We start from the raw sequence: 25,651 nt of genomic DNA on the forward strand, positions 1-25,651 counted from the left end.
ACTTAGGGTTAAGATACAAATTAGATTTACTTTAAATGTTATTTTAAGTAATCGTGCTTCATTTAATTTAAGATACCCCTTGTTTTTATTATTATTATTTATTATTATTATGATTATTATTATTATTAATTTATCATTAATTGTATTTTTTGTTAATTGTGTTTATTATTAATTGTCATTATTGAGTGTAATTAGTTACCACTGCCACCGGGTACTTACCCATTTGCAGTGTGAATACATAAATACATACATACATACATACATACATACATACATACATACATACATACATACATACATACATACATACATACATACATACATACATTTGGTGAGCATAACAACAATGAACAATATAAGGAAACCCGAACATTTTCGCGTCCAGAGAAAACTTTTCGGAATAGTTGGACAAAGTACTAAATACCGGGACATCTGGTCGCTCTGTATATATGTCTCTGATGGAAAGTTTGAATTGTGCTGAATCAGATTCCACGACTGCGTGAGCTGACTGACAGGCAAGCTGTGGAGGGGGGAACTGTGCAGTATATAACTTATTGGAAGCTTTCCTCCCCCTCTTCTTGTAGACTCAACTGTGACATTGAACTACAGAAGATAACAGGCTGTTTCTAAAGGAACTGTCACGAGAATCGTAAAGTCTCGTAAGATGTATGTGAACAGATTAAGCATTAATTCTCCTTATACTTTTTCACAAAAATTTTATTGCATTAAATTTCCATAACATTTTCAGCTTGCGGTAAACCAGAGACAGCTTTATAGCTGAAGTACGATACATAATATACTTGTGATTCTAACATCTATATATATAATTTTAACTGGTAATGGAAATTACAGGAAAACGGCTGAACGGATTTTAATAAATGGCCCCTCATTTTGAAGCTTGGAACCCAAAGTTTTTCGGAAAAATAGTAGTTTTCAGTGAAATGTGAATTTTCCTACATAATTTTCCTATTTTCCAAAATCCATCTGTCGTCAGTTTTGAGAACTAGCTAATTGCATTCAGAAGAAGCGAAGCGAGCATCAAGTTGGCCGTGTTGCATTTCAGAATAAAACAAAACACACACTACAGTAAACAATATTACACGAAGGCCATGATCTGCAAGAATGCTGACATATTTAGAGCTCAAATTAAATTGGTTATTAAAAACTTAACTTACTAAAAATAATTTATAGGTTCGATTCTGTGGTGTGTAATTTTCTGGGTACAGCTGTGTATTGGATATTAAAAACTACAAAACTTGAGGTGGTTTGATGACATTATTACTATTAGAAATGAAATGTTATTGTAGTTAATGCCGTGATGTGACTATTTTTCATTAATTATACATATTAATGCTATATTGATGATATGAAAGTGAACCGTTTTGGGGTTATATAAGTAGATGTAGAGAATAACTTAAATTAGATTTTGATTTCTATATTGTATATAGTATATGTTACTGAAAGCTATAAAACTTACGTAAGATAATAATATGATTAAAAATCAAATATTTTTATAGTTATTAATCAAGTGGGGTTGGGTCTTTTTCATATATTTAATGGTGTGGTGTAGATATTTATATGCGTGGTTCCCTTCAGTAATGGCTCGAGAGAGAGTATCTTTCATTATTATGGAAGCAAATAACTTTCAGAATGTCTGGTATTCTTCATTGAAAATAAATCTGAAAAATGTTTATTTGAACGTTTAATAAACTTAGTTTGCAGCATTTGCTGCACAAGCCACTAGTAATATCTAATCCTGTCCTTAATTTGCTCCTGTAAGGGAAGAGGATGGTATTTTTTAAAACTTTTTTCCTATTTGGTGTAAAATATTAATTTTTTGTATGCAGAGAGCTCATAGCTGTGGCAACTCAACCAAATATAAATATTTGAAAAAAAAATTATTTGGGGGCCCAAATTTGAAAAAAAAAATACCCAATGCAGGATTGTACTGAAACCGATATATCTAAACCGTTTTTAAAGATAGATTCAAACAGTTTTTTGCAATGTATTTACAAAAGCATGTTCTACAAACTGCCTGTAACAGAATTTTGATATTAGTCCCTAAGTTTGTAAAATAAACAATTAAAATTTAATAACAATTTTCTGATTTCCTTTCTTGCAAACAAATTGACGTATTTTTAAAATGAAATCAATCAACAAAGTTCTGTTACAGAGAAAAGTTTCCTAATAGTCTAAAGAATGTGTGTTCTAAATTTCATGCAGGTATCTTTAGTGGTTCAGAAATTATATCCATTTTTGTCTGGCAATGTAGCAAAAAAATGAAGTTACTGGAAACCGATAAAAGTGGGCGTGTGATTTAAAAATCCATAGCGCAGGAAGTTTAAAAATGACGTCTCAACATCCGATAAGGGCACAAATACCCACAAAATGTTATGCAATGCATTCCAAACATATCACAGAGTATTTTAAAGATTTTTTTTTTTAAAATTTACTCATTTTTCACCAAAAAATACCATCCTCTCTCCTTAAATAACATTTTGCGAGATGTAATAAGGCTGGTGTGAGGTGGAAATCGAAGAAGAAATTCTGGCGAAATTTTATCTTAAAAGGATTATTTTCGCGTAACAGTATTGCTATTATGACGTCAATGATGTAATACTCCAGCAGTTTCGAAAGTTGTATACGTGAACGCAGTTATTTTTAAGTTATTCAATCCGTATTGTAATGTACAAGGAACATAAATTTACTAACAGTGTTGTCATGGTAATTTTTCTCTTGGCCATACGCCGTCCCCCTTATTTTCTCCCTTGAAATACGAGTATATATTACTCTTCTTTCTCTATCTCTCCGACTGTCATTTATTGATTTTTTAATATTAAAAAGGAAGTAAAGGAATTGTTTGCTTTACATTTTAATTGTACTACAATTTTGATTTAAAGACTACACCATGTAGCACCACCGTAGATACACACTTGTCTCGATGAATCTTGGAGTGTGTATTTGCAACACTTATTGTTTTTCAACCATTATTTTATATAATTCTGGATTCCAGTGCTGCAGAGGTGAACAATTTTTGTTAATGAACATCAAACAAAATACATTATGAATAGCAAGAGATGATCTAAGATCTGTACAGATCTCCGCATACAAAATTTAGGTACCCATATGCCATATGGCTCCGTACAGACAATATTTTTTTTTCCCCCATACGATTAATTAAAAAAATTGTAGGTTCCCATACCATGTATGACCCCGTATGCCCTCCATGACAGCACTGCTTAGTCTACTAACATAGCAGTGGGAGGGGGATGGAGTACTTGCTGTAAACACAACTTCAAAACCTGCCGACATTAATGGAATAGACTGTACCAACGGTTACCTAGCAAACTTAAAGAGGATTTGAGTAGGCTGTAGCAATTTTATTGCTTATAAATACCCATATTTTTATTTTTATTAATGTACCTAAGCAAGAGACTAGTTTTTCTTTTATTTTAGTAGGTTCTTTTACGACGCTTTATCATCATTTCAGATAATTTAGCGTCTGAATGAGATGAAGATGATAATGCCGGTGAAATGAGTCCGGGGTCCAGCACCGAAAGTTACCCAGTATTTGATCATATTGGGTTGAGGGAAAATCCCGGAAAAAAACCTCAACCACGTAACTTGCCCCGACCGAGAATCGAACCCGGGCCACGTGGTTTCGCGGCCAGACGCGCTAACCGTTACTCCACAGGTGTGGACAAGAAAGACTAGTGAAATGATTTGTGTGGAGTATTGCATTGTATGGGGCAGAAACATGAACTTTACGAAAAAGTGAATATAAGCGATTAGAAGCATTTAAAATGTGGATATGGAGAAGAATAGAGCGTGTGAAATGGACAGATAGAATAAGAAACGAAGCTGTGCTGGAAATATTGAGTGAAGAAAGAATGATGCTGAAACTGATCAGGAAGAGGAAAAGGAATTGGCTGTGTCACTGGCTGAGAAGAAACTGCCTACTGAAGGATGCACTGGAAGGAATGGTGAATGGGGGAAGAGTTCGGGGGAAAAGAAGATATCAGATGATAGAAACATTAAGATATATGGATAGCTCACCTCTGTGGAGTAAAGGCTGGTTCACAATAAACCGGGAACTGAAACGACAACGAGAACGAGAACGGAAATAATGTTAAAATAAATGTATTTAACGATATTTCCATTCTCATTCTCGTCGTTTCCATTCCCGGTTTATTGTGAACCAGCCTTAATGGTCAGTACGTCTGACTATGAAACGAGCGGGCGGGGTTCAAATCCTGGTTGAGACAAATTACCTGGTTGGGGTTTTTTCCGGGGTTTTCCCTCAACCAATTGAAGAAGAATTGCTAGGTAACTTTCGGCGTTGGACCTCGGACTCATTTCGCCATATCATCATCATCATCATCATCATCATCATCATCATCATCATCATCATCATCATCATCATCATCATCATCATCCAGACCATAGCCCGGGTTAAGTTCACTGTGCGGCGTGCTGTACTTGTACAAGAGCGCAGCCGTTCGGCTACCCAATCATCACAGAATAGGAGTGGTAAGCACAATAAGCCTCAGGCTACAGTGCAAGCCTTCGGGTCCCTCCTCCGTACAAGAGAAAAAAAAATATATATGGATCATATTCGGAAACTAAGAGGAAGGCGGAAAAGAGAATGCTGGGTTTGCAGTGAAAGATCTTCCCTTCGTCAGTAAACTATGAATGAATAAATACAAGACGTATTACATTTTGATCTTTTTTTTTTTAAATCCACAAATTGTTATAAATTTAAATTTATATAAATGTTGGGAATGCGTAAATATAAATGAGCTTATTTAATACGACCTTGCAATTTTAAATAGAGTTAAGGCTCATTCACAATGAATATTAAACATAACGTAAGCGTTAACTTAAGAATGTAAACGTTACGGTAAAATCAAGAAATCATACCATCATTCACGATGGGAACATAAACATAACAGCAAACATACTTGGTAACCATGGAAACATAATAACGACGCCATTTCCTCATATTCAGTCGTATACTTCAGCACGATTGTGTTCTGTTTGCAAATCACGTAAACATAAGCATGAAAGTTTGGAGTTCGCAAACTTTCATGTTAACGTCTTACGGTAATGTTTATGTCAGTGTTTATGTGAATCATTGTGAATGATCCCATTTGGTAGCCTGGCCGCAAACTTCTGTGTTTATGTTAAGGCCCATCCACAATGAAAATTAAACATAACCGTAACATAAACAGAAGTTTGCGCCCAGGCTACCAAATGGGATCATTCACAATGATTCACATAAGCATTGACATAAACATTACCGTAAGACGTTAACATAAAAGTTTGCAAACTCCAAACTTTCATGCTTATGTTTACGTGATTTGCAAACAGAATACAATCGTGGAGCGCTGAAGTATACAACAGAATATGAGGAAATGACGTCGTTGTTATGTTTCCATGGTTACCAAGTATGTTTGCTGTTATGTTTATGTTCCCGTTGTGAATGATGGTATGACTTCTTGGTTTTACTGTAACGTTAAGTTAACGCTTACGTTATGTTTAATTTTCATTGTGAATGAGCCTTTACGGTTATGTTTAATTTTCATTGTGAATGGGCCTTTACGGTTATGTTTAATTTTCATTGTGAATGAGCCTTTACGGTTATGTTTAATTTTCATTGTGAATGGGCCTTTACTGTTGGTCAGTAACGTGAAATAATAATAATAGGTTGGAGGGGGGAAAGTAATCCAGGAAACTGTACAATTTTACAGTTAGTAATTCGACACCTGCAAACCACATAATCAAGTACGTCTTGAGACAAAACGGATTTGACAATCTACAGACACAAATCACCAGATCGCGTGGAACTTATCACCGGAGCTGCCCGGATTTGAAAAGGAAAACGCCTTTCATATAAAAATATCCGTTGTGGAACCTGTTGAGCAGAGAATTAAGTTTTGCGCTGCCAACTTTCACATGCACCCTTGTTTTATTGATCGGTGACATCACAGGCCGCTCGGTTTCTGCATGCAGCCAGTAGAGGTCTTCGCGTACCACGATGGCGGGATCAGTCGCCGTCGGAGTTCTGCCCAGTCCGGTCGCAGCGCGGCGTAGTGTCATTCTAGTGCATTTTTGTTTCTTGTTCTTTTGAGTGTTTTGTTCATGGCTTCCAATACGCCGAGTGTTTGAAATGTTTAAGAGCGTTGCAAAGGGACGCTTAGCGTCCTAACATCCCTTTGTAGTGAGCACTATACTGCTAGGACAATGTCTGAAGGACTGTTTCCGGTAAGTACACGCCTCCCTTTAATATCGAACGGGGTAGACAGTGTAAACAACTGACTGATTTGTGTCACGCCCCTATCTCATCTAATATAGCAAAGAGTTTGGGCGCCAGTTCGATATTTGTAGATGTGACCCATAATCTTGACTGAGGGGCGCCTAGCTGTTTTAAGTCTTGGATATGTGACTAGGACAGTCCAACCTAGGAAGGGGTGGGTTGAAAGTGAGTGGATAATGTGGCTACATCTTCGGATAAGGCTGCTGCCATTCGTGTTATTGTTGACCCATTTTTTTTTGTTAGTTACAGCGATGTGAAAATTTTTTTGCATGAGAGAACATTGTTAAAAATATTAGAAACACGTGCGGAGATAGTTACAAAATTAATATAATTATATATACTATTATAATGAGACACATGGTATAATAATGACCACAGAGTAGAAAAAAGGGTAATTGATAAGCACAGGAACGCCATTTAGTAACTATTTGTAAAATCACTAGAATAACCTAGAAAATGAAAGGGAACAGTTTCAATGAACCATACTAATGCGTACTTACACCGTTTTATCATATATTTGAACCACATAAAATACCAATTTTTACACAATTTGTAATGCATTTTTGGTCCAGGGTAAACACTCGTATTTTACGAAAACAATCGTTTTTTTATTTTATCTAAAAATGAAAGGGAACAGCTCCACTGAGCTATTGTATTGTGCTTTTAAACCGTTTTAATATAAAATTAGTCCATGTAAAATACAACATTTTTACATCATTTGTATTGTATTTTTGGTCCAGGGAAAGTAGTAGTCTTTTAGAAAAACACTAATCTCCTTTTAGATTACATGGAAAATAAAAGGGAATAACTCTTGCGAGCAAAGGTAATGTGTAGGTAAACCGATTTACCACAGATTTGGTCCACGTAAAATATAAGTTTTTGTATTTTTGGTCCAAGGAAAATACTAGTCTTTTAGGAAAACACTAATCTCCTTTTAGATTACATGGAAAATGAAAGGGAAAAGCTCTAGTGAGCAACGATAATGTATAGGTAAACCGATTTACCACACATTTTTTCAACGTAAAATATAAGTTTTTCACTATTTGTATTTTTTGTCCAGGGAAAATACTCATCTATTAAGAAAACTTAAGATAACTTAGAAAATTAAAGAAAAACAGCTGTGAAACTAGCTCATAGCTAGTTCTGGTGATTCCGAAAGTGAAAATACTCCATTACACTACCTTATTACAGACCAGTACTGACAATATCACAAAACAAAAAATTATCAGCCTTTGCCCGGCGCTTGAAAATCCTGCACATATTCGTATATGCAAGGCATAACAAAACCCTAACCTAACCTAACCTAACCTAACACAACCCAACCCAGATTCGTATATGCAATGCATTGCGTAACTGTACGATAGCGTGAAACTTTCGTAATGTCACCAAAGTTATGTTGGTATGACTGAGGAGAGATCCCTGAACACTTGGAGGTGTATAAGCGGAGTACGAGGAGTAGCGGAGTAACTCTGCACTAGTTTAGTCGGAACGGCTCCTGTGAGCCACGGTAATGTGGACTTAAACCGTTTGACCACAAAATTAGTCCATGTAAAATGCCAATTCTTACATCCTTTGTATTTTTGGTTCCGGGAAAATATTCATCCTTTACGAAAACACTGGTCTTTTCAGAATACCTAAAAAATTGAATGCTGTAGTAAGCCACGGTAATTTATACGTATTAAGAAAATACATTTTGAGAGTTAAGATAGAAAGTAACAATTCACCAACATTTAAAATATCTGGGAACGCAGTGGTAACAGAATTTGAGGTGAGGCTGCGATCTCGCTACTCACCACACATAGGAGAAAAAATCTATCAAGACCATTGAAAATAATTTAGAATTATAGCACACAACTCTAAGGGCAAACGGTTTTAACACATATTTGATGCATGTAAAATACCAACTTGTATACCATTTGTACTGCATTTTTGGTCCGGGGGAAAGTATTCTTATTTTACGAAGACACGGTTTTTTTTTTTTTTTTTTTTTTTTGCGGATAACGTAGAAAATGAAAGCGAACAATTCAGATAGCCACAGAAATATGCACTTAAACAGTTTAATCACAGAATGTGTCCATGTAAACCAATTTTTCCACCATTAGTATTGTAATTTCAAAGGCATATTGGTTCCGTTAAGTTCAATGTTGATTGAAAAATGAGTTCTATTCAGCCAATACTTAACATAAACACAATAAAACGTGATTGTTTTTAAATCTGTGTAAATGTTATTATAACACGTTTTATTGTGTTTTATGTTAAGTATTGACTGAATAGAACTCATTTTTCAATTAGTATTGTATTTTTCGTCGAGGAAAAATGTTCATATTTTACGAAAACAAGTTTATTTTTCGGATAACCTAGAAAATGAGAGCAAACACACGGTGAACGACGGTAATGCCTACTTAAACGGTCCATGTAAACCAATTTTTACACCATTAGTATTGTATTTTTGGTCCAGGAAAAATATTCGTATTTTACGAAAACAAGTTTATTTTTCGGATAACCTAGAAAATGAGAGCAAACACACGGTGAACGACGGCAATGCATACTTAAACAATTCTACCACAAATTTGGTCTATGTATAATACCAATATTTACATAAATTCTATTGTTTTTTTGGTCCAAGGAAAATACTAGTCTGAAATGACTACTTCAAATTTTTACTACAAATTTGATCTTGTATAGATATAAATATATAAATCTTTATATAAATACCAAATTTTACACCATTTCTATTGAATTTAAGATCGAGGGAAAATGTTCTTCTTTTACGAAATCGCTATCTACAGTCTTTTTTTTCAACAACCTAGAAAATAAAAGGGACAGCACCAGTGAGTCACAATAATGTATACTTAATAGCCTTACCATGAATTTGGTCCACGTATAACACCAATTTTTACATAATTTGTATTGTGTTTTTGGTCCAAGGAAAATACTCGTCTTTTAGGAAAACACTAGTCTTTTTTTTTTCGAATTAAGTAGAAAATGAAAGGGAACAGCTCCAATAAGCTATAACAATGCGTGATTAAGCCATTTTACACAACATTTTCCCAATTTAAAACATCAGCTTTTATAGGCCTAACATTTCTATTGTATTTTTGGTCCAGGAAAAATACTAGTCTTTTACGAAAATACTGTCTGCAGTCTTTTTTCTGTTAACCTAGAAAATGAAAGGGGACTAAGCTACCGTAATGTGTACCTAAGCTGTTCTGCCATGAAACTGTTCCATGTAAAATACCAAGTTTTACACAGTTTGTATTGTAGGCTACTTTTGCTCCAGGGAAAACGCTAGTCTTTTTTCAGATAATCTAAAAAAATGAAAGGAAACTGCTCTAGTGAGTTATGGTAATACATAGGTAAACCGATTTACCAAGAATTTGGTACACGTGAAACAGCAATTTTTAAATCATTTCTACTCGGTTACTTAACGTTGATGTGATTGGATATTTGGTGAGATGAGGCTGAGGATTCGTCACCATACGGTTGGGGGAGAAAAAAATAATCGGGTAATCACCGCAAGCTAGAATCGAACCCGCGCCCCAGTGAAGCTCAAGGTCGGAAGGTAGCTATAGTCTTTTTTATGAATGTTTTCGTAGAAAACGAGTATCTATATCTCTTTAAGACAGTAAATGTTGATAGTTGTGCTAGAAAATAAACATTAATCTACATTTTGAGAATCTGCTGACAAAGCTGTAAGACAATTTAGTTTATAGAGGCATAGAACTTTTTAATGAAAGCGGATGATAACGGACGTACTTCATTTGTTATTACGGAAAGATGCGATTTCAGAATTCCGTTCGGTTTCATTGACGTTTGAGATTGTAAATACTGTATATCTCTGGATTAGATTCTTAAAACTGTCGATATTGGTCTATAAAATGAAAATAATATACGCTTTTCTACATTCTCAAGCTCTGATGCTTTCCTAGAAAACCCTCAGTTTTCCTCTATTCTACGAATCGGCTACGGTTTCTCTCTAGTACCCAGTACGCCTCCGTTCTGCTAGCAACGCGTTAATATTTCAACGGCTAGCTTTGTAAGCTGCCCGGGAGTGAATTACCCTGCGCTGTGTTATCGAACAAAATAAGGAATTAATGTGTACAGGGACACGTGCTGACGCTGTATCTCGCATGGCAACTGCGCGAGAGGTCCGTAGTTGTACCTAGATTGATAGGTTGGACACCGGAAGCAAGACCAACCGTAAGTTCTGCTGCAACTTGAATGGTACATACATGTCACAACAGTCTAGTATATACTAGACTGTGTTTTAACATTGCCATAAGAATCTTAAGTATAAAAATAATAAATAAATAATTTTTTATTCAGTGGGCTTTGTTTAGAAATTAGCAGGCTTTGACATTTTGTAAAACAAGAGAACATCGTTTATGGTTGCTAAGAAATCTCTTATACAAGCTTACCTAGATGTGGTTATTTAAGCCACGGCATCGGAAAAAAAAATAGTGACAAAGCATGGGAAAGAAGATCGCTCATAATAGTACATTATGCAACGAGCCTATAATGGTAGTAATTAAGACGCGAGTATGTTTGTTTATGAAACTAGCGCAAGCGAGTTTCATAATTTTCATACGAGCGTCTTAATTACCATTATAGGCAAGTTTCATATAACTTTTTATGCTCGACCATATCACAGTCTATTATATACAGTCACGAAGCTTGAGTTTTGAGGGTGCTAGAAACAATAGACTGTGACGGTACTATTTTGCATGCCTGTAATGAGGCGATATTAGCGATTCTAGTGGTGAGTAACTACCTAATGTTTGCATATTTACTACGTATTGAACTTCGCGACTGTATATACTAGACTGTGACCATATTTCTAACTTGAAATTATTCATAAGTATTCATGTTATGGTTATGTAAGTGAGGAGCGGAACTGACTTAAATTGTGAGATGTGCGCAGACGCGAAAGTATTGATTTTTTCCGAGGAACGAATGTGTCATTGACCTTGATATAATCTAGAGAATAACATGAACATTAATTTTGATATAACCTGGAAATTGATTTAGAATTGAAAAACAAGATGACAAATTGAATTTATTTGAATATTATTTACAATTAACGCTAATTATTATAGTAACAGAACATAATCTTCTGCGACAGTATTGGATTTACAGCCTCCGTGACGTTTCCCTAGTTGTCTTTCGATTGCATATCCGAGAATAATCGAAAATCTGAACTTTAACGAATAGGTGTACTTTAATGACATGCATTAAAGGACTGCTAGCAGGTGTATAATTACTACATTTCGGCATGGTCGAGCATAAAAATGTTTAAATCCAACCTCGGCCGCTATCTGTGTGCTAGTTGAGTATCTGACCTGTAACACTGTACTTGTAATAGCATATTTTTCGAAAATATTATTTGAAATATGCTTTTTAATTACCTGGAAATTCCAGTTACCTGACTCAATTTCGGTACAATTTATGTAGGCCCACTGTATGTTAATCAAAACAATTGTGATTTTTATAAGTGTACTCATAAGCAAGATATTGAGATAGTTATTGTGAAGGAGTTTATACTTCTTGAAAGAGTGAAATATTTTTTATATAAAATTATATCTGTGGCCGGGAGGAAAAAGGTCTTAAGTCAATTTTTTTGTGAAAATGAGATTTTTATATATTCTGAAAGCGGAAACAATTCTCTACAATCTGGTAAAACGGCTAAATTCAAATAAGAATCCTGACTGGATTTAAAGAGCGTTACCAAATGCCCTACGTACTTTTTGAATCGAGCACACACAGAATAAAGGACCTAAGAATATTTAATACTTTATTCCTTACAAACAATCACATGTTTACTTTCCATGCTTCCTTATTAAAAAGTCTAACTTGTATTTTAGTCATTTTATCACATACTGATGCCCTTTCCTTTTAAAACTTTAAGCACCAGGGTAAACAGTCCTATAATTGTTTAAGACCCATTTTGCATTCCTAATAATTCAAATTTCTCTTTTATTTTGACATGAAAAAGGTCTTATGTTTAAATAGTCCCTTCTACTCAGTTTGGCTTCTAGTCTTAAAAGGGCTTAAGTGCGGCTATTTTTGGAAATAATAAAGAAAATTGTTAAATGAGCAACATTACCTATTTTAGAAGAAATATAAACAAATAATATCCAGGAAAAACCTCTTAATTAAAAAAAACTCTATAATTGACACCAATTTCAATCTTTCTACTGCTCTCCTGAAAAGTATAAAATTTTTACTTAAGACCTTTTTCCTCCCGGCCACAGATATTATCTTCTTTGTATAAAATATTTCTTTACGTAAACGTTCAATTGTTAAATGTGCGATAGGGAAACAAAAGTAATGCGACTTAATATTTTATGGATGCAGAAGTTAAATTGTTAAATTTGCGATAGCAAAACCAAAGTAATTGGACTTCATATTTTATATGTAGAAGTTCAATTATTAAATGTGCGATAGAAAAACAAAAGTAATACGATTTAATATTTTATATCTAGAAGTTCAGTTGTTAAATTTGCGATAGGGAAACAAAAGTAACACGATTTAATATTTTATGTATAGAAGTTCAATTGTTAAATTTGCGCTAGCAAAACAAAAGTAATACGACTTAATATTTTATAGGTAGAAGTTCAGTTGTTAAATGTGCCATAGGAAAACAAAAGTAATACGACTTAATATTTTGTATGTAGAAGTACAATTATTATTGAATGTGTGATGACAAAACAAAAGTAATACGACTTTTAACTACAGTATTCGCCCTTTTCTCTCTCTTTGTTTCGCTTGTAGCAAGTGGGCGAGTTACGCTGCTTACGTCAATTGACCCGCTGTTCGTATAATATGTAGGAGGATAATAATTATCCGGGATGACTGAATAAAATCAGGGCAACCGAAACAAGACAGTGTGCCAATAAAAAACTGAAACCATTCTGTTAAATAGGTCAGCTGTGAGGAACATCAATAAGCCATGTGCCGTATTAGTGACTAAAGGCACACCCAGAACCAATAACGAGTTCCCGGCGACCAGCTCAAAGGATGACATCTACTATAGATTCATCAGCGTTATTAATCGAATAGTCGAAAGTTTCGCAGTGTTAAAAATGGAATAATTATACACTCTCATTACTGAAGTGTAAGGGGACAGTATTGTCTTGCTATAAAAATCGATTAGAGATTTTTACTTCGCGGAAATACACGTTGCTGACACCTTCTTTATCCAATAATATTTTTGCTCACCAAAATTGATGAATTGATTTTATGTTTATTGCCTGAGTTGATTCAATCTGAAATGGTATACATGAAATAATAACATTCACAACAAAATTAATAGATCTTAATTATTAAAATACATAAAATAACTGTTTAACCAAAATCTAGTCTTGATTTTTTTAAATTTTGTGTACGATACTGGCAGTGTAGTTCTTAAATTCCTTTGAGAACATAACACAACAACAAGACATCGCCATAGAACTTTGTTTCCGCTCATACATTTCACCTCTATCCTTGTTGTGGTTATATCTGCTATTTTTTTTCTTTCTTTGTCCCTTCTTAAGATCTTTTCGGTCTGCCCTTCTCTCTTATCCCTTGTGGATTCCAGCCTAGTGTTTCTTTGTTCTATTGAGTTGACCTTTCTTACAGTATGTGGCACTCAGTTCCATTTTCGTTAGAAAATTGGTTTCGTGATCTGGGTTTCGTTTGTCTTTTAACATAAAGTAGGCCTATTTCTTCGTTTCAGATTGTACCATGCCAAATGATAGTTAGAACTTTCCGAAGACGTGTTTATAAAATATTGTAATTTGTTATGTACTGTATTTCCTTAGCCACCCTCCAGATCTCCCATCTATAGGATAGATTTTACATTACTATAGAGGAATTTTTAGTTTTGTTTTTAATTGGATGTACTTAGTTTTCAAAATTTTGTATAATTGAGGAACGGCAGCATTTGCTTTTAATATTTTAGAATTTACGTCCTTCAGTCATTCCCAATCCACATTTAATTTGTTACCCAAATATAGAAGTATTTTCATCTTACCAATAATTTTATTAAAAGTCGTATCACTTTTGTTTTGTCATCACACATTCAACAATTGTACTTCTACATATAAAATATTAAGTCGTATTACTTTTGTTTTTATATCGCACATTTAACAACTGAATTTCTGCATACAAAATATTAAGTCGTATTGCTTTTGTTTTCCTAACTGAACTTCTACATTAAAATATTAATTCGTATTACTTTTGTTTTCTTATCTCCTAGGTTACATAGGGTTTCATTTGACTGAAATGTTACGTGTACAGGTCGGATGTTCAGGCGTTTATAATACTTAAAATAGGCAGGCAGTAAAGACAGCTAAAACTTCAGGACACAATAGGCAAAAAGAGAAATTAGAATATGGAAAGATACTGTAAATTTAGAAAGACAAAATATATTTTGTCAGCTAACTTACGATATTCATGCAATACACTTTTTTATAGTTTCACATTACCATAAGAACATTCATTCATAGTTTCTGCCCAAGAGCAGGTCTTTCACTGCAAACCCAGCAACGTCAAATATTCCCTTTTTTCTGCTTTCCATGTATCTTAATGTCGTCTATCGTCTGATACCTTCTTCTGTTCCGAACTTTTCTCTCGTTCACCATTCCTTCCAGTGTATCCTTCAGTGGGCAGTTTCTTCTCAGCCAGTGACCCAACTAATTCCTTTTCCTCTTCATAATCAGTTTCAGCATCATTCTTTCTTCACCCACTATTTTCAACACAGCTTCATTTCTTATTCTGTCCATTCACACGTTCCATTCTTCTTCATATCCACATTTCAAATGCTTCTAGTCGCTTCTCTTCACTTCGTCGTAATGTCCATGTTTCTGCTCCATACAATACCACACACTCCACACAAAGCACTTCAATAGTCTCTTCCTTAGTTCTTTTCTCCAGATGCTCCTTTTTCTATTAAAAGCTTTCTTTGCCATTGCTATCCTCCTTTTGACTTCCTGGCAGCAGCTCATGTTACTGCTTATAGTACACTTCAAGTATTTGAAGCTGTCCACTTGCTCTACTGCCTCATTTAGAATTCTCACGTTTACCTTAATTATTTTTCTTCCTATAACCATGGTCTTCGTCTTGTTTGCATTTGTCTTCATCCCATACTGCTCACAGCTGACATTTAGCTCCAGTAGCTTATTCCTTGGTATCATCTCCTCTTCTGCTAACAACCCCATATCAACAAATCTTACACACTTTATTCTTCCTCCTACTATCACTCCTCCCACATTCTGAAAACAGTCCTTTACTAAATCCTCCAAGTAGATATTGAACAGAGTACGTGATAAAGGACATCTTTGACATACTCCTTTCCCTATTTCACTTCCTTCTGACATTTCTTCTCCTATCCTGACTTTGACTCGTTGTTTCATATAAAGGTTACAGAACAGCCTTCTCTCTTTCCAATCCACAGCAGTTTTCTTTGGGATCCCCATCAGTTTATTGCAATCTACTCTGTCAAAAGCCTTTTCTAGGTCCACAAATGCTCACTTCTTTATTCTTTTCAAGGTATCTTTCGTCGAGTGTTCCTAGTAGTCCAATTGCATCTCATTTTCTTCCAACTGTTCTTCCACCTTAGAATATAAACGTCGATTCAGTATTCGCAGGAGAATCTTCGCCGAGTGCGATATCAGGCTGATAGTCCTGAACTCGTTACATTTATTAACATTATTTTTTTTTTCGGTATTGGCAGCAACACTGTCTCCGTAAAATCTTCAGGCCAGTCGCCTTGCTCATACTGCAGGGACATCAATTTATTTTTACTTCAGTTTTTATTGTATCTGAGTTTTTTAATGTACTTCACTCCCACCCCTTCTACTAACGAAGTTCCAACTCTCCTTCACACAGAACCAAGGCCGCATATAGTAAGCAGTACTAAGTTAGTGAGTATAGTACGTTCCAGAAATATGTTCGCGTTTTCCAATGTCGAAAACTTCCAATATTGAATCATATTTTCGCACAGGTACTATCATCCGTTTGCCTACGTCGCATCCCGATTTCCCCCACCTGCTTCTGCTCGCTCCACTGTAAAGGCTAGTGGTTGGGCTTTCTTAGTTCTTTTCTGAAAACATTAATTTCTGTTACGAATTAATTGGACGTCTACGTAATATTATACAACTGTTTAAAATAACTTACATAAAAGGGCCTCGTTAAGTAATTAACTGTCACGTGATTTCCTCCCTTTCTACGATCCTACGACATAACCACTTGGACGGACTGTAGATAGAATGTCTGAGTAATTTTATCTGTGCGGGTCAGGCAGAAGTGAAGATTGAATTTACAGTACGTAAGGTACAGAATTATTTCAATATGAGTTACTAGTACGAAAGACGAAACTGGTAATTGGAATTAGATGCAATAGTCTATAGTGTGATAATAAGCACAAAAGAACTGAAGCCTGTATCGAAATGAACGGCCACCATTTAAAAAAATGTGTTTAAATATCCATATTATGATTATTTTTCAATTTAACTTCATTCTCTATATTGTACGCTAATGTGCTGTAGACAGTATAATATACACTGCATAATGAATACGTTCGCATGGATAACTCAGTTCGTGCGTAAAAACACTTATTGTTAATACCGTACTGTATTTTGATTAAACAAAAACCTAATGAAAATTATCAAACTCAAAATCGCGGTATTTCCTAGTTTACGTAAATGGATTAACTACTTTTCTTTCCTCCTATACCTAGTGAAGTGATTTGTTTGTATATTACGCCAGTATCATCGAACTCCAGTCGTGGAAGGGGTAGCAAACGGCGTTGATCCAGAGGTATAGCCAGGTCAATATTAAAAATGTTAGTAAAAATAAAATGATGTCCCTGTATATTTCGTTGCATAAAGATAGAATGTTCTTCTTGCCTTCACCCAAACATTGCACTAATTCAGTGGAGATTCCATCAACTCCTGTTGCTTTCCCATTCTTCATTTCCCTGTGAATTTTATCATTTGGCAGGTTTGTTTTATTTCCTGTAAGCCAGTAGTTAGAGGCAATACACACGTTTCCACTTTTCACTAATGGCATTTGGTTGGGCAGGAAGAGATTTTAAGCATACTGTGCTGATAAATCCGTTTGTGTAATAACATGAGTTCTGTAAAGGGTTACAAATGTGGGGTAGTGACTCGCAGACGAAAAGGGTAAATGGAAGGAAACTGAAATGTTGGTTTTTAATAGTAATATGCGTTACAAGAGCGGTATGTTGAAGTTTTCATGTTCGAGGAAAAGTTTGAAAAAGCGAAACGTAGTTGAGCTTTTTTAATTTCCGAGAATTGAAAGAAAACATACCTCTCGTGTATCGTACATTATTTTGTTCGAAGATAGTTTATTACATACCTGAAAGAGGAATTTCTAATTAGTTGCAATGAAATCTCCATCTGTTCAATGACGGCAAATTTGCAAAACAAAAATATCTATCTTCAACATTGTTGCTTTAAAATGTTTTCTGTGTTTACTATACTCCAGCAGGCCGTGATATACGTCTGTCTTTTTTTTCCCCAGTCTATGATGAGTCTGGAATCTTGTTGATTTTTTCACGGCTTCCTTAATGGTCACGAATGCAGTAACTTTAGTGGAGTTGTAGAGTTTACTTAATTTTTGAAAATATTTAAGAACAATAATTAACAGTGCAATTTAGGTGAAATTGCAGAGGTAAGTTTCCAATTTATAATTATTACTATATTGAACGTCTCTAAAAATAATATGTTAAAAGCCTAAAGCAGTAAAATCGATATGTCACTTTAACGGTAAGAAGAGGGAAATTGTTATGTGTGTTACGTTTGGAATACTGAATGTGGAATTTTAGATTTTTTTTTTAACCTTGGGGATTAATTGAAGTGAATTTTTAATGGCAGGCAGAGTAACTATCTCATGCCCCCATGTTTTAAATTGCTTCCAGTGCACTTCATTAGAACCAGGTACCCAGCTTCGAAGCCGTTAGCCCTGTGAACTTACAGTATAATTATTTTCCCCTATTATCATAATATAGGTTTGTTATCTAAGAAATTAGCGAGTTCTTTGTGATAGTAGAAGAGAAAGAGTGGGGGAAGGGAAGTGGTCCGTGGCCCGTTTCTTTTAGGTCTCATCCCGACATTTATCTTATTACTCAAGGGAAACCACGGAAAAACCTTGAGCAGGATGAGGTGTCGTGCTGACGACAAGCCAATTGGCTACAATGGGGTCATGAATATGTTGTGGTGGGAGATTGTTATTTAATAATCATTTGAAGTACTCAAACATTAAAATACATATTAATTAGTTACAAAAAATTCAAAGCATCTATGCAGCCAATAACTTGATGACCCTAGAACAGAGAAATAACATTATTAGTGCATTAATTGACATGTATGTCTAAGGAGTCAAATGGTTGTTTAGAGTTCAAGTTGGTATTCGGCTTGTACGTTGTCGTTCCAAGCTAGAGGGTGGAGTACACTCTTAGGTCTTTTATGTTTATCTAATGCAGGATTGTAATATCCTAGTGAAGAAATTAGTGGGTTTGTACTGCCGTACGACTTGGTGTACGTGCAGAAGGCTTGATTTGAAATATATTCTTGAATGGTCGAAATTTCTAGTTCTTCATGAATCTGGAATTTTAGACTTTCCGCTGATTGGTTTTGTGCGGAAACCAAGCAAATACGCACGATCTCGCACAAAATAATTTGCAATAGGAAATAAACTTTCAATATATATTTAAAACGAAATAGAAAAGGCGGAAATGGATACTTATTTTAAAAATAGCGAAAGTCTGGAACGTGAAATTGGCAAAATATTCTCCCCGTCACTTTAGATACCTGGAAACGCAATGAAGTCTATTAAACTTTTGACATAAACCAATAATGACATGCATTTCTTATTTTGATATTTAACAACTCTGTATCAACTACAGGATTATTTAACGTCGATGAAATTGGTGATAGGTAGCATAGCGCGTCCTCAGGTTGCGGCTAGAGGAGACGGCCTCCAGATACGAAGAGTAGATTCGAATATATTGAATAAGCAGTCGTGGACAGCCGATAAGGAGCGGTCCTCCAGCTTGGGGGTTTGGCGAAGAGCTAACAACAACCCATCACCGTAAAAAGAGCTTGTTGCGAAACCCCAGTCCACACCTGTGGAGTAACGGTCAGCGCGTCTGGCCGCGAAACCAGGTGGCCCGGGTTCGAATCCCGATCGGGGCAAGTTACCAGGTTGAGGTTTTTCCGGGGTTTTCCCTCAACGCAATACAAGCAAATGCTGGGTAACTTTCGGTGCTGGACCCCGGACTCATTTCACCGGCATTATCACCTTCATTTCATTCAGACGCTAAATAACCTAGATGTTGATACAGCCTCGTAAAATAACCCAACCCAACAAAAAAGACATACTTTTAGCCGGCCCGGATGGCTCAAGCGGTAGGGGCACGGCATGTCCCTATCGCTTGGTCCGAAGGGTTGTGGGTTCGAGTCCCGCCTCGGGCATGGGTGTTGTGATTGTATTAGTATAAGTAAAAAAAAAAGAAGGAAACAAAGGTAAACAAACAGAAAAAAAACAAAAAAAAAAATAGGTAACTTTGGAAAACGGCCTCTGGCCGGTTGAAATTAAAAAAAAAAAAAAACCAACATAAGGCCTTGGGGAGGCCGAGACGTAGATGGGAGGATAATATTAAAATGGATTTGAGGGAGGTGTGATATGATGGTAGGGACTGGATTAATATTGCACAGGATAGGGCTTATGTGAGGGCGGCAATGATCCTCCATTTGTAATTGAGTAAGAGATGGTATGTGGCGAGTTGAGGACGAGGATTCGCCGTGAACTAACTGACATTCACCTTACGGTTGGGGAAAACCTCGGAAAAAATCCAACCAGGTAGTCGGCTCAAGCGGGGATAGAACCCATTGCCCCCTAGCGCAGTTTCGGATCAGAAGGCAAGCGCACTGCTGACTTAGCTACAGTACATCGGTTGCTGGTATGTGATTTACCTAATACCCGGGTTCTGGTGATATGACATCAATATGCATTTTCGGGTGTTGTAGAAAGAGTGGGGAGGGGAGAGACCCGAGACTAATTAAACCTGTGCAAATCGTTTTGTCGATAGAATTTAATATGAAGCAGGTAATGGTTTTTTTTAAATTCTTTAAATTGTTGCTAAATTAATATAGACGGACGAAAATGTATTTTTTTTTTCAATATTCTTAAAATTATTGGCACATTAGTTTTTCCAATATTCTTTAAATGACTGCCAAATTAGTTTAGACTGACGAAAGTGTATTTTTTTAAATATTCTCAAATGATGTATAAATTAGTTTAGATGAACGAAAATTTGTTTTTGTTTTTTCAGTATTCTTGAAATGATATCAAAATTAGTTTAGACGAAAGAAAATGTATTTCTTATTCAAAGTATTCTTCAAATGATACCCAAATTAGTTTACGCTGACGAAAATGTATTTTTTTTTCAATATTCTTCAAATGATATCTAAATTTAGTTTAGACTGATGATAATGTATTTTCTTTCAAATGATATCCAAATTAGTTTAGACTGGCGAAAATGTTTTTTTTTTCAATATTCTTCATATGATATCCAAATTAGTTTAGACTGACGAAAATGCATATTTTTTCAGTATTCTTTAAATGATATCCAAATTAGTTTAGACTGACGAAAATGTATTTTTTTTTCAATATTCTTCAAATTATATCTAAATTTAGTTTAGACTGATGATAATGTATTTTCTTTCAAATGATATCCAAATTAGTTTAGACTGGCGAAAATGTATTTTTTTTTCAATATTCTTCAAATGATATCCAAATTAGTTTAGACTGGCGAAAATGCATATTTTTTCAGAATTCTCTAAATGATATCCAAATTAGGTTAGACTGAAGAAAATGTATTTTTTTTCAATATTCTTCAAATGATATCTAAATTTAGTTTAGACTGATGATAATGTATTTTCTTTCAAATTATATCCAAATTAGTTTAGACTGGCGAAAATGTTTTTTTTTTTCAATATTCTTCAAATGATATCCAAATTAGTTTAGACTGACGAAAATGCATATTTTTTCAGTATTCTTTAAATGATATCCAAATTAGTTTAGACTGACGAAAATGTATTTTTTTTTCAATATTCTTCAAATGATATCTAAATTTAGTTTAGACTGATGATAATGTATTTTCTTTCAAATGATATCCAAATTAGTTTAGACTGGCGAAAAGTATGTTTTTTAATATTCTTCAAATGATATCCAAATTAGTTCAGACTGGCGAAAATGCATATTTTTTCAGTATTCTTTAAATGATATCCAAATTAGTTTAGACTGACGAAAATGTATTTTTTTCAATATTCTTTAAATGATATCCAAATTAGTTTAGACTGACGAAAATGTATTTTTTTCAATATTCTTGAAGTGATATCCAAATTAGTTTAGATGAACGAAAATGTATTTTTTTTTTTTCAATATTCTTCAAATGATATCCAAATTAGTTTAGACTGGCGAAAAGTATATTTTTTCAATATTCTTCAAATTATATCCAAATTAGTTTAGACTGGCGAAAACGTATGTTTTTTCAATATCCTTCAAATTATATCCAAATTAGTTTAGACTGGCAAAAATGTATTTTTTTTTCAATGTTCTTCAAATGATGTCGAAATTAGTTTAGATTGACGAAAATGTATTTTTTTTAATATTCTTTAAGTGATCGTCAAATTAGTTTAGACCAGGCCTGCACAAGGTTTGCGCTCTCCGAGCCGGCTCACAGCTCATGAGCGGAATGCAGATATTAGCTGCGCTCTGTATGAGGGTGGACTGGAAGAAGGGGTGATCTCGTACAAAATGTACACAAAAGAAAGTACTATTACGAGTACTTACTTACAAATGGCTTTTAAGGAACCCGAAGGTTCATTGCCGCCCTCACATAAGCCCGCCATCGGTCCCTATCCTGTGCAAGATTAATCCAGTCTCTATCATGATATTCCACCTCCCTCAAATCCATTTTAATATTATTTTCCCATCTACGTCTCGGCCTCCCCAAAGGTCTTTTTCCCTCCGGTCTCCCAACTAACACTCCATATGCATTTTTGGATTCGCCCATACGTGCTACATGCCCTGCCCATCTCAAACGTCTGGATTTAATGTTCCTAATTATGTCAGGTGAAGAATACAATGCGTGCAGTTCTGTGTTGTGTAACTTTCTCCATTCCCCTGTAACTTCATCCCGCTTAGCCCCAAATATTTTCCTAAGCACCTTATTCTCAAACTCCCTTAACCTATGTTCCTCTCTCAAAGTGAGAGTCCTTATGAAATGAATTCCCGTTCAGTGTTTGCAAAACTATCTTGGACTATTATTAATTAATAAAGAAATATTTATTTTACAGAAGTAATAGAAATTCTATAGCTACTTAAATGTACAATATCATTTTGTTATATTTTTATTTATCAGTACATCGGAACGAGGTTTTATGCTGTTGGCAGCTGAAAGGAACAGTAGCCTACTGATCGTAATGAAACATCAGTTACAGATGTTCGATGCTGCTTTTATTAAAGTTGATAACAGAAAACAGTTGCTCACAAATATAAATGTTGAGCCAAACATTGCAATCATTTTCACAGCCAGCCTGTGTAGTCTTGTATATTATTGCTAATGTTTAGTCTTGTAAAACTCAACCAGGCTAGTAGTATTATTCAAACGATCTTTAGCTCTTAAGTCACATCGAAGATAAATAAGTTCGAGCTGTAAATCGTTAAATGTTATGTTCCGTCTTTTAGATTCCTCCATAATGTACTGTAGCAGTAGGTAAGCAACGTGAAACAGTTACTGAGAATAGGCCTACACACTGCACTCCACTAGATAACTGAGTGGTCGTTTCCCTCTCCTCTAACTACAGCAAGTCTATGTTATTCTGACGTATCTTCCTCCCCGTTTCGGCGAGCGGTAAACACAGCTCTCCCGCTCCGAAAGAGCGCGCGCGCGCTCGTTGAGCGCTGTTTGTGCAGGCCTGGTTTAGACGAACGAAAATGACTTATTCTTTTAATAAGCGATTGCCAAATTACTTTAGACGGACGAAAATGTATTTTTTTTTCAATATCCTTCAAGTGATTGCCAAATTAGTATAGATGGACTAACCTAAGAATATTTCTAGATATATTATAAAGAAACCGACAGACCAAACGTGGAAAGAACTTTGTGGTGATTTTCACATCTAAATGAAGACTACATGCGGTTGATGCATGAAGTTTTTTGGATACCTATTAACATAGAGATTAAGAATTAATTTTGTAGACAATATTAAATTTATAACTTTGTCATGCAATTTATTTATGCACAGTGTGTGGCATATAGAAGCCAGGAGATTTGTGTGCGCGTTTGCTCTCGTTAATTCCGATGTTGCCAAACATTGCACTGGCAGTAGTGAGCAATGTGTGTCTCCTGGATGGGCAGACGGACTATTACGTACTGCACATCACTACTATGCACAAGGGAGAGATTTTGGGGGTTTAACCCCTCATTTGGGAAGAAATCAGCGAGTTAGAAAGTGAAAGTGAAATGTTTGAATGTGATACACAATACCGGAGGTATAAACACCATTTGCAAACGTGAACGATTTCCACCTCATGCGTGGTAAACATGTCAAAGCTGTCATTTTTACATATCGAGCAAAATAATGTTTTTTTCTCCCTTAAAAATTCCCCCTTTTAAACATCCTGTGAACGACACTGTTGTACATATATAAAATGTAAACTAAATATTGTCGAACTGTTTAAAGTCACAAATAAAATCAATTTCTCCAAAATTCTTTTATAAGAACGAACTCTGAGGAAAAAATCGATAGTGAAATCTTGGTTCCGAAGAATTTGACGTCCTCTATATTAAATAGCTTTTTAGGCATGATGACTTCGATATAGATGTACAGTGTTTATGTAAAAAAAATCTGATATTTAACTACAGGATTACGAATTACAAAATATATACAGGGACATCATTTTATTTTTACTAACATTTTTAATATTAACCTGTCTATACCTTTAGAGAACCGGAAACACCGCTTGCTCCCCCCTCCAAGACTGGAGTTCGATGGTACTGGCGTAAAACACAAATCACTCTACTAGGTATAGGAAGGAAGAAAAGTAGTTCATCCATTTACATAAACTAGGAAATATCGCGATTTTGAGTTTGATAATTTTCATTAGGTTTTTCTTTAATCAAAGTACAGTACTGTATTAAGAATAAGTGTTTTTACTCACGAAGTGAGTTATCCATGCGAACGTATTCATTATGCAGTGTATATTATACTGTCTACAGAACATTAGCGTACAATATAGAGAAAGAAGTTAAATTGAAAAATAATCATAATATGAATATTTAAACACAATTTTGAAAATGATGGCCGTTCATTTCGATACAGGCTTCAGTTCTTTTGTGCATATTATCGCACTATAGACTATTGCATCTAATTCTAATTGCCAGTTTCGTCCTTCGTACTAGTAACTCATGTTGAAATAATTCTGTACCTACTCTACGTACTGTAAATTCAATCTTCACTTCTGCCCGACCCGAAAATATAAAATTACTCAGACATGCTATCTACTGTCCGTCCAAGTGGTTATGCCGCAGGATTGTAGAAAGGGAGGAAATCACGTGACAGTTAATTACTTAACGAGGCCCTTTTATTTAAGTTAAATTAAACAGCTGTATAATATTACGTAAACTTCCAATTCCTAAGAGAAATTAATGTTTTCAGAAAAGAGCTAAGACAGCCCAGCTATTAGAGGGGCGAGCAGAAGCAGGTGGGGGAAATCGGGATGCGACGTAGGCAAACGGACAGTACCTGTGCGAAAATATGATTCAATATTGAAAGCTCTTTCGTCACTGGAAAACGCGAACATATTTCTGGAACGTACTATACTCAGTAACTCAGTACTGCTTACTATCTGCGGTCTTGGTTCTGTGTGGAGTTGGAACTTCCTTAGTAGAAGGGGTGGGAGTGAAGTACATTAAAAAACTCAGGTGCAATAAAAATTGAAGTAAAAATAAAATGATGTCCCTGTATAAGTATCAATTAGAGAACGGAGCGACACGGACCGCGTGGGAAGTCAGGCTCCTGGGATGATTTACATAAAACTTAGTAAACCCTACAAACCATTTCGTTTAGCCTATATGATGTCATTCCATTTTCGGACAATGAAGTGTAATGACATTTTGAATTCCAACCAATCACAATCATAGATCGCGATAATTTCTGCAGCTCGAAGTATTACTATCAATTTAATCGCATGGTCGTTCTTTTGTTTAGTTAGTGTCGCCAACTGTTTCCACGTAAATCGATGAGCATGAATTCATTGTAC

The 25,651-nt window shown here is 35.1% G+C and overlaps 1 protein-coding gene across 1 annotated transcript in view; it reads left to right on the top strand.

Annotated features, from left to right (window-relative positions):
• Positions 1-6,032: 6,032 nt before the first annotated feature.
• LOC138709991 (uncharacterized) overlaps positions 6,033-25,651 on the top strand; it is a 327,404-nt gene continuing 307,785 nt past the window's right edge. The window contains exon 1 of the mRNA XM_069840670.1: positions 6,033-6,264. The gene's annotated coding sequence lies outside the window, so the exon portion shown is untranslated. The remainder of the gene's footprint in view (positions 6,265-25,651) is intronic.

This window comes from Periplaneta americana, chromosome 12 (assembly GCF_040183065.1).
Source record: "Periplaneta americana isolate PAMFEO1 chromosome 12, P.americana_PAMFEO1_priV1, whole genome shotgun sequence".
In the NCBI taxonomy this organism is placed as follows: Eukaryota; Metazoa; Arthropoda; class Insecta; order Blattodea; family Blattidae; genus Periplaneta; species Periplaneta americana.